The 12404-nt window shown below is 54.5% G+C and overlaps 1 non-coding gene across 1 annotated transcript; it reads left to right on the top strand.

The window, feature by feature from the left end:
• The first annotated feature begins 11547 nt into the window (after positions 1-11547).
• LOC133055284 (U6 spliceosomal RNA) lies at positions 11548-11651 on the top strand. The gene has a single exon (XR_009692583.1). It is a non-coding gene; the product is annotated as a U6 spliceosomal RNA (small nuclear RNA).
• Positions 11652-12404: the final 753 nt, after the last annotated feature.

Raw genomic sequence — 12404 nt, 5'->3', positions numbered from 1 at the left:
CTGCTCAGCTTTTTACTTCATCAGTTCCACGTCTTCATTTAGCTTCAGCTTAAATGCTACCTCCTCCAAGAAGTCCTCTCAGACTTCTTCACCTAAAGGGCTCTGCAATCGCTCTGCTCCACATCAAGGGCTGTGATTGGCTTTGAAGCTGGGCAAACCTGAGTGTGAATGTTCCTTTTCTCCCATTTGACCTCAGTAGGCCCCTTAATTCTAGCCTCAGTTTCCTCATATGTAAAATGGGTATAGTATTTGCTTCCTGACTATGTGGCTAGAAAGTCAGGTAACTGTGGCAAGTGCCAAGCCCATAGGATGGGCTCATAAGGGCAGATTTCCTTTTCCTGCCTCCCCCGAACATCCTCTTCACCAGGAAGAACCAGTGCCCTGAAGGTGGCTGGGCCCTCGCCCCATCCCCTCCCAAACTGTGCTAGGTGTGGGCTAGTGTCATCCAGAAGAGGTGGATTGACTCAGCCACACTGTCACCCACATTTGCCCTCTAAGCTAAGTCCGAGAGACTGACCCTGGGGAGCCTTACAGGATGTGACCTTTGACCTTTCCCCGATCCGCACAGAACTCTCAGCCCCACCCTAATCCGTTCCTGACGGCACGCCAGCCCCATAACACTCCAGCGCTAAGGGAGATCTCAGCCAACGTCGGTCTGATCCCTTCTGCAGGCTGTCCCCACCTGCACACGGGGTCCTTCACAGCCTGCGCCCGCCAGCCCAGCCTCCTGTGCCATAAACGCACCCTCTGCCATCACCTGGCTCCCGTCCCCTGGGCTACCCCTCACGTTCACACCTTGATCGCGCTGCCTCCTCCGGTGGGGTGCCCTTCTCTCCCTCTCTGAAAGCTCCCAGCTGCTCTTTGCTGCGATGCCCAGCAGGGACTCACAGGCGCCCTGTGGCCCAGGTCTGGCCAACCAGCGATGGGCCTGTGACCCGAGGCAGGTCATTCGGAGACCCTGTGCCTCGCCGGGTTTCCCCAGAAGCAGACCCAGGGGTGGGAAAGTTGGGTTGGAGCTGTGGGAAGGGATGGTGGGGAAGACGGGGAGGCAGAGAGGCCAGGGAGCAGGCTCTTGCTGTGGGTGGCCGGGGCTCAGTCCTGGACGGCCCTGGGAGATGCTGTGGAACAGGCCTCAAAGTGGTCCTGTCTGAAGGGCAGGGAGCCCGGGTGTTCATCCACCTGCTCCCGGGCGTCACTGGGGGAAGGCTGCTCCTGGGGACATTCGATGCAGGGCGCCTCTGCTCTGTCCTGCTGGGATGCTGGGCTCGCCCTCCCCTGGGACCAGAGGTTGCCCTTGGGCCAAGACGCGGGGACTGGCGTGGGCTGGCCGGTGATGCTGAGGGAGGCGGGGACGGGGTGTGCACCGACTCCCACGTCCCCTCTCCCGCCCCGCCCTCCCTCGGCACAGTGCCGTCCGCCCAGCACCAGTCAAACCCGTCACTTTACTTGTCCTTTCATCCTGCGATGCTGCCACATGGCGCCTGCTTGTCTTCAGGGTGTGTTCTGATTTCCTTCTCCGTCTATGAACCATTATTTATTTATTTTTTAAACAACCAGCACTTCTAACACCAAATGTGTGGGAATTTTTTCCTCCATGCCAACCAGTTCTCCAGCACGCTGGATACCAACTGGTGTCCTACAGTTCCATTCAAGTGCCTAACTGCCCATTCAGGGCAGGTCCCACGGGCTCAGGGCTCAGTCCCACAAGACTGCCCATCACTTCAGGTGTCAGTCACAAGGCCCAAGCCACCCATACTTCTGACAAACTGGCTATAAGTTGGGAGCTCCCAAGACCCTCTCCTTTGATTAGAAAATGTGCTGGACTGGTTCACAGAACTCGGGACAGTGCTTTACTTACTATTTCTGGTTGGTTACAAATGACGCAACTCAGCAAGAGCCAGATGGAAGAGACACACAGGGCCAGGTTGTGAGGAGCCCCAAGCATCCCTGCTTTCTGAGCACACCGCCTCCCAGCACGCGGACGCATTCAACAACCTGGACGCTCTGAACCCCTTCCTTTGGGAGTTCTTACAGAAGTTTCATTATGTAGGCTCAAATGAGTAAATCGTTGGCCACTGGTAACTCAACCTCCAGCCCCTCTCGCCTCCCAGAAGGTGGGGGGACCAGACCTCCATTGGCCCCCAGAAAGTGGTCAGATCCTGACTTTCCAAGAGTCCCAGGAACTGTGTGTCAGCAACTATGAACAAAGACCAAATATATATTTCTTTTTGATATCACACACTCCTTCTTCACCAGGTTAAGGTCCAGTCTGTTTTCCACTAAAGTGACCACTCTCCCTTAGGGTATTTACATCACTTGCAAAGTGTACCCCTCAACAGCAGAATCCCAGACTGTGGGGGTGGGTAAGGGCTTTCCTTAGGGTCCCTAGTCCTCCTGGGGAGAGGTGGTTTTCAGCACAGCTGCTCCGATGAATCTGTCCCCACCCGCAGGTGGATTCCTTTTATTTCTCTGGCGAGGGTGGGGTGGGTGCACGCAGCCTAAGTAACAGTAATTAGAGATAATGTAGTCGTTTACACAGTGAGTGATACTATTGTTTTATTTGGTGCTACGTTTTGCCCTAACTCTAGAAAGCATAGTGCTAACTGTCCGCCCACCACCCCCAATAAAAACCCAGACATTAAACCTCCCTCACAACTTGCTTTTTTGCCAAAGATTAAAAATGTTACTTCTCTAATCTGTTTCTGAAATGGCTTTGGAAATGCCATCATCAAGACCAAAATGCACCGGGCGGTAATTAGAAAAGCAAATACTGGCTGTTCATTTGCCTAAGATTGTCCACGATTGTGCTGTCTGTGAATAGCACCCAGTCTATCCCTCGAGTCTACGTGCATTTGGGAAATTAATTCTGACTCTCTCACGAGTGTCATTAGAGCGATGCACACGGCCATCAGCTTGCTCTATCTCTGCAGGCTGGCGCGGTCAAGCCTGTGAGTGTCTCTGTGTTGCTGGCAGGACGTGCGGTTCAAGGAGGGGAAGCAGGAGACAGGACAGAGGCAGCCTCAGAGGGCTGCTCCGGAGGGCCCTGTGAGCTTTGGGCTCTGCAGCCCAGGGCGAGGGCCCTGGCCTAGCCCCACATAGCTGCGTGGGAGCCACTCTCTTAGCCGGCCTGAGCCTCGGTCTTCTCATCTGTAAAGTGGGCACCAGAATAGCCCCTCCCTGGCTGCCTTGTCTGAGGGCTCAGGGGCGGGGCAGGTGAGGGAGCCAGCAGAGTGCAGGGTAGGAGCTGCTGGCGAACCGGGGAGGGGAGTCGGGGCCTGTGACAGGGATGTGGCCGCGCTCCCAGCTCAGAGAGCCTCCTCGCTGCTGGCCGTGCAGGACGAGGCCTCGGCCCTGTTTCCACCGCTACCCCGGGGGCCCCTAGGGATTGACTCTCCCTTCTGGGAGCCTCTCTTGTGCTGACCCCTCCCTCTGGCATGTTCTCTCTGCCAACTGTCTCCACCTGTCAAATCCTACCCATCCTTTAAGGCCAAACTCAAATGCCACATTTTAAGAGGCCTCGGGGCATGTAGGAGCCTGGGCTCTGAAGCCAGAATGCTTGGGTACAAATTCAGGTTCTACCACTTACCATCCTGACCTCCGACAAGTCACTTAGCTTCTCTGTGCTTCTGTTTTCTTATTTATAAAATGAGGCTGATAGTCAGAGGGTTGTTGTAAGGACTAAATGGGTTAACACATGTAATGCACTTAGAACAGTCTCTGATGGAGAGAAGCTCTATGTAACAACAGCAATAGATGGTATCTATTCTAGGAAATGTCTCTGACTCATGCACCTGACTTAATCTCTCCTCTTCTGGTGTGGTTGCCACTGTATCCACCCTCCATCCAGAAGACCTAGCAAAGAGCCTTGCTCATAGTAGGTGCTCAGTTCTCACTGAATTAAGCTGAAGAATGAAAGCCTGCTAAAGGAGAATGATGGGCTAGCGATGACGACTTCCTCCCTTGCTTCCAGCGCGTAGTCCTTTCTTCCAGGAAGGCTCTGTGGGACAACTGAGCCTTGGCATGGAAGGCATGGAGGGCGCAGACATAGATGGCAGCTGCCTGGGGCCAGGGCTGGGAGGAGCCTGAGCCAGGGTCCGGCTCCCCACCTGGGTGGCTCTTCTGCCCTAGCAGTCTTTACTGACTGCAGAGTGTCTCTTTCTGCGGTCCTGAGGCTGCCTGGCCTTTGCTGCACTCTCCCTGTCTACCAGGGAAAAAAGACCCTGTGAGACATCAGGGAGGACACACGACCCCTGAGCGATGAATGTGCAGCGCATGTGTGCTCACCAGGGCAAGCGTACCCAGCACCCACCAAAGCCTCTCCTCTGTGCTCCATGCTTACTTATGTCTCAGGGCCTTTGCACCTGCTTTTCCCCTGTGCCTGCAATGGTCCATCTCCAGATCTTCCTGAGATTATCTCCTTCTCAACTTTTACATCTCTGCTCATGTGTCACGGTCTCCAAGAGGCTTTTCTTGACCACTGTAGCCAAGGTAGAATCCCTTCCCCACCCCATTCACTGAGCCGTGCATATTCACTACCCACTTGTTATCACTCTCCTTCTCTGAAACAAGCAGTGGTTTTGGAAATTTGTTCTTTGTCCTGTCCTAGCACATGGTAGATGTCTAATGAGTGGTTGAATCTATCAATTAATTAACAAAAGCAGGTTGAAGACCCCGAGGACCCGCTGGTTGAGCTGGTGAGCCCTGAGTGGCCCAGGAGCTTTTTCACGTTCGTGGGACTTGAGAGCTGTGATGCTCTCAATTGCAGGCGGGGGTAGCTGGCCCAGTGGGCACCCAGAGTTGCCCAGAGCTCAGGACATGCCCTTTTCACACGGCTGCCTAAAGCAGCATCCTCCACTCCCCGCTTAGTACCTGAAAGAGAGGGAGCTTGGGCCAGGCCTGTGCCAGGGCCGGGGGGATGGGGCTGGGGCATGCAGGGGCCGGGTGGGGTGTAGGAGGGGTGTCACACCCCTCGGCTGCTGCCTTCTTTCCCTCCTGGCCACAGATGCTGAGGTGCCTTGTTCCCTCCAAGAGGGGGCTTCCTCGCATGCCTGGACTTGTCACTGAGGCAGCATCTACAGAGGATGGGCTTCGGGCTCCACAGGAATGATGAGGAGGTAAGGCTGGCCTGAACTGGGGGTCCAGGGAGAGTGTGCTTCCTGGAAGCATGCCCCTTGCCAGTCGCTCAATGTGCCTTTCTGAATGGAGTTACAGCCCCGAGTGCCTGAAATGCCCGGGGCCATCCTCCCAGGCCCCCTCCCCGCCGCCCCCCCCCCCACCCCAGCTGGGCTCTTCCTCCATAGGAGGCGCAGGCGCCCGAGGCTTTGACAGGCTCCTGAAGGCCTTGCAGTCTCAGCGTGCATGAACCCCTCTGTGGCCTGGTCTTGCCTTTGGGCTGGGCTCCTGGGCTCCCAGGTCTAACCCACTGCTTCTTCCTGTATCACACTCGTCATTCTTCCGAGGCAGACCCCACACTCGCCCCCTGAATCCTCCGTTGTGACGGCAGTCCTCAGGGATACCCACCCGCGGTGCCGGGGGCTGTGCAGGAGGGCGAGGCCCCGGCGGGCGGAAGGGTACAGGCTGGCAGGCTGCGGGGTCTGAAGGTGGTCAGACCTGAGCACTCCGGGCATTCTGGGCTGGATACTTCTTTGCTAGGCCCAGCCTGTGTGTGTCAGGATGGTTAGCAGTACTCCTAGCCTCTGCCTACTAGGGGCCAGTAAGAATCTCCCAGTTCTGACCACCAAGAGCGTCTCCAGACGGCCTCTGGGAGGCTAAGAACCACGAAGAGACTGGGGAGGAGAGGAAGACAGTGGGGCAGGAGTGGGGTGTGCAGAGGAGGGGAGGGGCAGAAGGGCCGGGGGTGGGGTGTACAGAGGAGGGGAGGGGCAGAAGGGCTGGGGGTGGGGTGTGCAGAGGAGGGGAGGGGCAGAAGGGCCGGGGCAGGGTGTGCAGAGACAGAGGGGCAGAAAGGTGGGGTGGGATGTGTGTGAGGGGAGCAAGAAGGCTGGGGGTGGGGTGTGTGCAGAGGCGGCGGGCAGAGGTGCCCAGGCTCTGTGGCAGGAGAGGTGCTGGCCCTTTAGAGAAACTCCAAGGCGGTCCTGAGGCTGGACCTCAGAGAGTGAAGGGGGCCTGGTGAGGGGCAGGGTGGGTGAGGGGTCTGTGTCTACGATTAGGACGCGTGCCCCTGCGGCAAACCAACAGCCTCCAACCTCAGTGCTGGCCCCATGAAGCTTCTTAATGCAGAGAGGAGGGTTCCGCATAAGCTCAGAAGTGTTCCCTCCAGAGGCAGGGCTGGGGGTGAAGAGGTGAGGGGCTGGGAGGGGGCCTGCTATTCAGAAGCTGCACAGGATGGGTGGAGGGGTCGGGTGGTTCCTTGGAGACCCAAGCTGTTGTAGGTGCCAGAGGGTTCTGACCACCAAGGTTGAAAGGCACATGGTGGGGTCTAGGTGTTGCAGGAAGGGGGACCCCTTCCAGGGCCCGAAACTGGGCCCTTGTCTAACACTCGGCCTTGTCTAACACATGTCTAACATGTGTCGGAGGAGACACATGTGCTGACAAAGCAAGAGATTTTATTGGGAAATGGCACCCGGGTGGAGAGCAGTAGGTAAGGGAACCCAGGAGAACTACTCTGCCGCGTGGCTCGCAGTCTCGGGTTTTATGGTGATGGGATTAGTTTCCGGGTGGTCTTTGGCCAATCATTCTAACTCAGAGTCTTTCCTGGTGGCGCACTCATTGCTCAGCCAAGATGGATGCTAGCGAGAGGGATTCTGGGAAGTGGACGGACACACGGTGTCTCCTTTCGACCTTTCCTGAACTCTTCCGGTTGGTGGTGGCTTATCAGTTCCGTATTCCTTATCAGGATCTCCTGTCATAAAACAACTCATGCAAATGGTTACTATGGTGCCTGGCCAGGGTGGGCGGTTTCAATCAGTGTGCTTCCCCTAACATAGGCAGAGCAGCAGCTAGTTATCTTTCCCTTGGAGATGGTCACAGGCTGCTTGGAGGCTGTTGGGGGACACGCAGAGGCGTGGCCGGGGGAAAGGGTGGGCCCACGGGTGTGGGCCCACCCGGGCCCACCCCACCCCTGGGCTGTCCCCGCCTCCGCCCAGAGCGGGTGCTCCTCCTGGTCACGGCTTCCCAGATGTGCGCGCTTGAGACAGAAGTGGGGGTGGAGGTCTCTTCTTAGCCTGCCTTTGCTCTAGTGCCTGGCTCTGAACCACGGTTAAGTCTGTGCCATCTGTCAGCTTCCTGACAAACGAGCTTACTTCCCAGGAAACCTCAGGTAGAGCCAATCAGGAGCCCTCTGAGGCACTGAGACAGCCAGCGCCACCCCTTGCTCACCTGGACCTGGCCTGCTGTGCCTCCCCCAGGATCCATGGCCTTGCCTAGGTCGGGGGCCGGGGGCAGGGTCAGTCACCAGGGTCCTGTGACTTGAGAGTTTAGCCAAGGTCCCTGGGGCAGGTCAGAAGAGCCATCAAGCCCGCCTCAGGGGTCACAGACAGGTGGTCACAAACAAGGGCTGCATGGACCCTTTGTATTTAGATGGTTCCCACAGCGTGTGCAGCACAGGTGTTTAATGACTCACCTCATCTCTGATAAAACATCATCTTCATGTAAACTTTCTTCCAGGAGCATCCTCCAAAGTGGGGACATTTATCAAAAATTAAGTGCTGGTGACATATGCCTATTCTCCAGTGATATCACCAGAAGCAGCTTGTGGCCCTTACCCTAGGACATGGCTGACATTGACTGCGTCATTGTGGCCTTTTGTCTTCTTGAGTACACAGACCTCACTCCTCCCTATTGTCCTATACCACCCTGCTGCAATCATTTATAGAACTCGACTGCCCTCTGTGAAGGCGCTGGAGTTTGAGACCTTTTCTAAATCTAAATGGTCCATATAAAGGAAAGGGTAACATAACTTATATGCAGAGTACATCATGCGAAATGCTGGGCTGCATGAAGCACAAGCTGGAACCAAGATTGCCAGGAGAAATATCAATAACCTCAGTCATGCAGATGATATCACCCTTATGGCAGAAAGCAAAGAGGAACTAAAGAGCCTCGTGATGAAAGTGAAAGTGGAGAATGAAAAAGCTGGCTTAAAACTCAACATTCAAATAACTAAGATCATGGAATCCGGTCCCATCACTTCATGGCAAATAGATGGGGAAACAATGGAAACAGTGAGAGACTTTATTTTCTTGGGCTCCAAAATCACTGCAGATGGTGACTGCAGTCATAAAATTAAAAGATGCTTGCTCTTTGGGAGAAAAACTATGACCAACCTAGACAGCATATTAAAAAGCAGAGACATTGCCAACAAAAGTCCATCTAGTCAATGCTATGGTTTTTCCATTAATCATGTATGGATGTGACGCTGGACCATAAAAAAAGCTGAGCGCCGAAGAATTGATGCTTTTGTACTGTGGTGTTGGAGAAGACTCTTGAGAGTCCCTTGACTGCAAGGAGCTCAAACCAGTCTATCCTAAAGGAAATCAGTCCTTGAATATTTATTGGAAAAACTGATGCTGAAGCTAAAACTCCAATACTTTGACCCCCGATTCAAAGAACTGACTCATTTGAAAAGACCCTGATGCTGGGGAAGGTCGAAGGTGGGAGAAGAAGGGGACAACAGAGGATGAAATGGCTGGATGGCATCACCGACTCGATGGACATGAGTTTGAGCAAGCTGCAGGAGTTGGTGATGGACAGGGAGGGCTGGCGTGCTGCAGTTCATGGGGTCACAAAGAGCCGGACGTGACTGAGGGACTGAACTGAACTGAACATTTTTTCCCAGGATTACTCACTGGGGTAATATATCTTGAACCTTATTTTGAATATAGTTTATAACAAATCATCCCTCTTAAAAAATACATAGTTGTATATACACATATACACACATATATAAAGTAAAATGCCATATATATATATATATATATATATATATATATATATATATATATATATATGGCATCACTCCTCTAAAAGGCATTCTTCACGTGGCAGGATGTCTCTGCGGAGAGCATGGGTCTGAGCCTGGAAGGAGAGGACTGGAGTCCCAGACACAAAAGTGCTTCTAATTTGTTGAGTGACCCTCTGTGGCTGCCTCTCTGCAGCCTGCTTCTTCTGCTAGGCACACAGTGAAAGGTAAACCTGGCCCCTTGCAGTTATACTGGCCTTCTGTGACTGTGTTCAGTCCTGCAGAGTGTCAGAGGGAGGCCACGGGAAGGTTTATCCAGAACCTAAGAAGTATGTCCTGCTTGAACGTTGGTGTCTGCACCCCAGGTGCATACAGCAGGGGCATGCTTGTCCCCAAGACCCAACACCATGAATGAAGGTGAGAAAGGGCCGCACTTATCACTAAAGAGAGAGCAGGTACAGCTCAGTGGGATGTTTGGGGCTGGGGGCCTCCCAGGAGTGCCTGCTCATCAGACTGTCTGGGTTGTACCCGCTCCCCACAGTTGCTGTCCAGGTGAAGTGGGATGACGCTGGCATCTTCAGGACACTGGTGGGTACTCTGTTTGAGGAGCAGGAGGGGAGGAAGAAGGTGGGGCAGAGCCTGGCCCGTGGCCTCGGAGCCTGGCCCTCCTTCCTGGGCTCCGGTTTCTTGGGCAGGAGAGCAGGGCTCTGGGGAAACTGCAGGTGGTCCCCAGGAGTGAGAAGCTGGGCACTGTCACTTCTAAAACAGACTGGCAGTAGAGCCAGCCCCGGTCTGGTCCCCCGTGCCCTTCTTGAGACACAGGGTCACGAGGCTGAGGCTCCTGTGTGCACTGGGGGAGCCTGTACCAGGCCTGGTAGGGCAGGGTGGATGCAATGCCTGAGGCCATGAGGGGCTCCTCCACACCAGAGAAAAGTCACATCCCAGGGCGCTGAGTGAGTGTGTGTGGGTGTGCGTGTGAGTGTATGTGTGTGTATGAGTGTGTGTGCGCGCGTGTGTGCATGTGTGCATATGAGTGTGAGTGTGTGTGTGGGTGTGCATGTGAGTGTGTGTATGAGTGTGTGTGTGTGAGCATGCGTGTGTGTATGTGTGTGAGTGTATGTGAGTGTGTGCGCATGTGCGTGTGTGTATGAGTGCGTGTGAGTGTGAGTGTGTGTGACTGTGTGTCAGTGTGTGTAAGTGTGTGTGAGTGTGCGTGCATGTGTGAGTGTGTATGAGTGTGCGTGTGTGTATGAGTGTGTGTATGTGTGAGTGTGTGTGTGTATGAGTGCGTGTGAGTGTGCGTGTGAGTGTGTGTATGTGTGTGTGTGTGTGTGTATATGAGTGTGTGTGTGGGGGGCAGCAGGTGTGGGTGGGGGAATGTCACTCCAGTCAGATGCTGCCCTGGAGGAGTATGAACCTCTTCTCCGACAGAAGGTAAAGATCTATGTGAAAATCTCATTCTAAAATACCTTAACTAATTCTAATGACTAAGAATAAAGCACAAGACAAGGAGCACCTACCCATGGGTCAGAAAGGCTCACTGCTGCCTGTCTGTGACCCTCGTCTAGGAGCACGCGGGGCCCGTACTGGTCCGGGCGGCGGCGAGGCCCGCGGTCGGTCTGAGAAGCTCCCGCGGGCAGTGCCTTTGCCGGCCTGCAGCTCGGGGACGGGGTGTGTGCCTTGGAGGCCGGCGGCTCCGGGGCCTGGCGGGGGGACCGCCCCTGCGCAGTCAGCTCGGCCAGCACCACGGCCTCTCCAGGGCCCAGGCGCCGAGCTGGCCAGCAGAGGACATCTCCGCGGGTGGCCAGCGCACCGCCGAGCGGGGCCCACAGTCCCCGCGGCCCTGCCCTTGCGGGCCCAGGGGCCTGCCCACCCCCGCCCCCACCCCGGCTTTCAGCTGCTGCTCAGACGCTGTCCCGCCCTCCTCCTCGACGGCCCGCGGTGCAGCCGGGATCTGCGGGTACCTCCTCCTCCGCACCCCTCCCTCTCCTTGTCCTGAGAGCAGTTACTGGCCTCAGAAATCAGAGTTCCTGGGGCCCAGGGAGCCCCCACCTCCTTTTAGAAGTGGGGGCTGAGGCGTTGTGCTCCAGTCTTCTGAGCAAACCCATCACCTCTACAGGTAGCTGGAACGACCAGGAATGTCATGATTTATAAAGGAGTGATTAAGAAAACAGGAGTGTGTGTGGTAAGAGGGCTGGCGGCAGCCCCTGTGGGGGGAGAGCCGGTGTCTGCAGAGTCTTGTGTGCCTTTGGAGAGCACGAGCAGAATATCCACCTATTATAGGATGGAAATTCCATTAATTTGAGAGAAAATTGACCAGATATTAGGAGAACGTAGGACGGCTTTTATAAGAGAGGTAGAAAACCATCAGGGCTGACATTCATAATTGCCCCTCACCGGCGTCTAGTGAGCTGTGGGCTGGCTCTCCTCTGCCTGCGCTGCTCTGATAGGGCCGCACCGGCCCCTCTTCTGCTGAACCCGTGTCTGCACCAGCACCACTGACTCCCATCAACAGAGCTTTACAACTCCGTCATAAAGTCTGGCTCCAGGGCTGGGACTTGGCATATAAGGTCTCAGTGTGACTGTGTGCAACCCCCTCCACTGAGAGCTTAAAAAGGGGACTTACTGTGCTCGCTTCGGCAGCACATATACTAAAATTGGAACGATACAGAGATTAGCATGGCCCCTGAGCAAGGATGACACGCAAATTTGTGAAGCGTTCCATATTTTTACAATATTGTAAAGCAATTAGCCTCCAACTAATAAAAATAAATGGAAAAAAAAAATAAAAATTTGGTTCAAATATAAAAAAAATAAAAGGGACTTACTGAACTAAAAAGACAGCTAGTACGTTCTGAACAGAGAGGAGGGGGCAGGTATGTGCCTTTGAGTGTGTGTTCATACAGGTGTATGTTGTGTGTGCATGCGAGTGCATGCATATGGCTGCGCACATGTGTGATCATTTGTGTGCATACCCGAGTGTGTGAAGACGTGTGTACATGTGAGTATGGGAGCACATGTGTGGGTGTAGATATGTGTGTTAACACACGGGCATGTGTGTGAGAGTGTGTACATGAGAGCAGCCTGTGAGTGTGTGAGTGTATTTATGCACACAAGTGCACATGCATGTTGGTGGGGTTATCGGGGTGGGGATAGGTTTTTAATATTCCTATGGCCATTTCTGTTGAAAGGAAAAGGCATTATTAGTTCAGCATCTCAGCCCTTTATCTGGGAAAGAGGAGGCCCCAGACGATCGGAGCTGCCAGCTCCTGCTGGGGTTTAGACTCAGAGTTCGGAGCAGCTGGGACAATTACAGCTTCCCATGCCAAGCTCTCTCGGCCGGCGGGCACCGTGCTGAGCATCTGGGAAGCCCAGCTCATTCCATTTTCCTGACACTGTGGGGACAGGGCCATTGTTATTGGAGGGTCATAATGGAGCAAACAGAGGTTTAGAGAGGTCAAGCCACTTACGCACAGCCCCACAG

This window comes from Dama dama, chromosome 4, assembly GCF_033118175.1.
Source record: "Dama dama isolate Ldn47 chromosome 4, ASM3311817v1, whole genome shotgun sequence".
NCBI classification, from domain to species: Eukaryota; Metazoa; Chordata; class Mammalia; order Artiodactyla; family Cervidae; genus Dama; species Dama dama.
The sequence above is the reverse complement of the archived record's forward strand: the minus strand, read 5'-3'. Positions and strand labels throughout refer to the sequence as shown.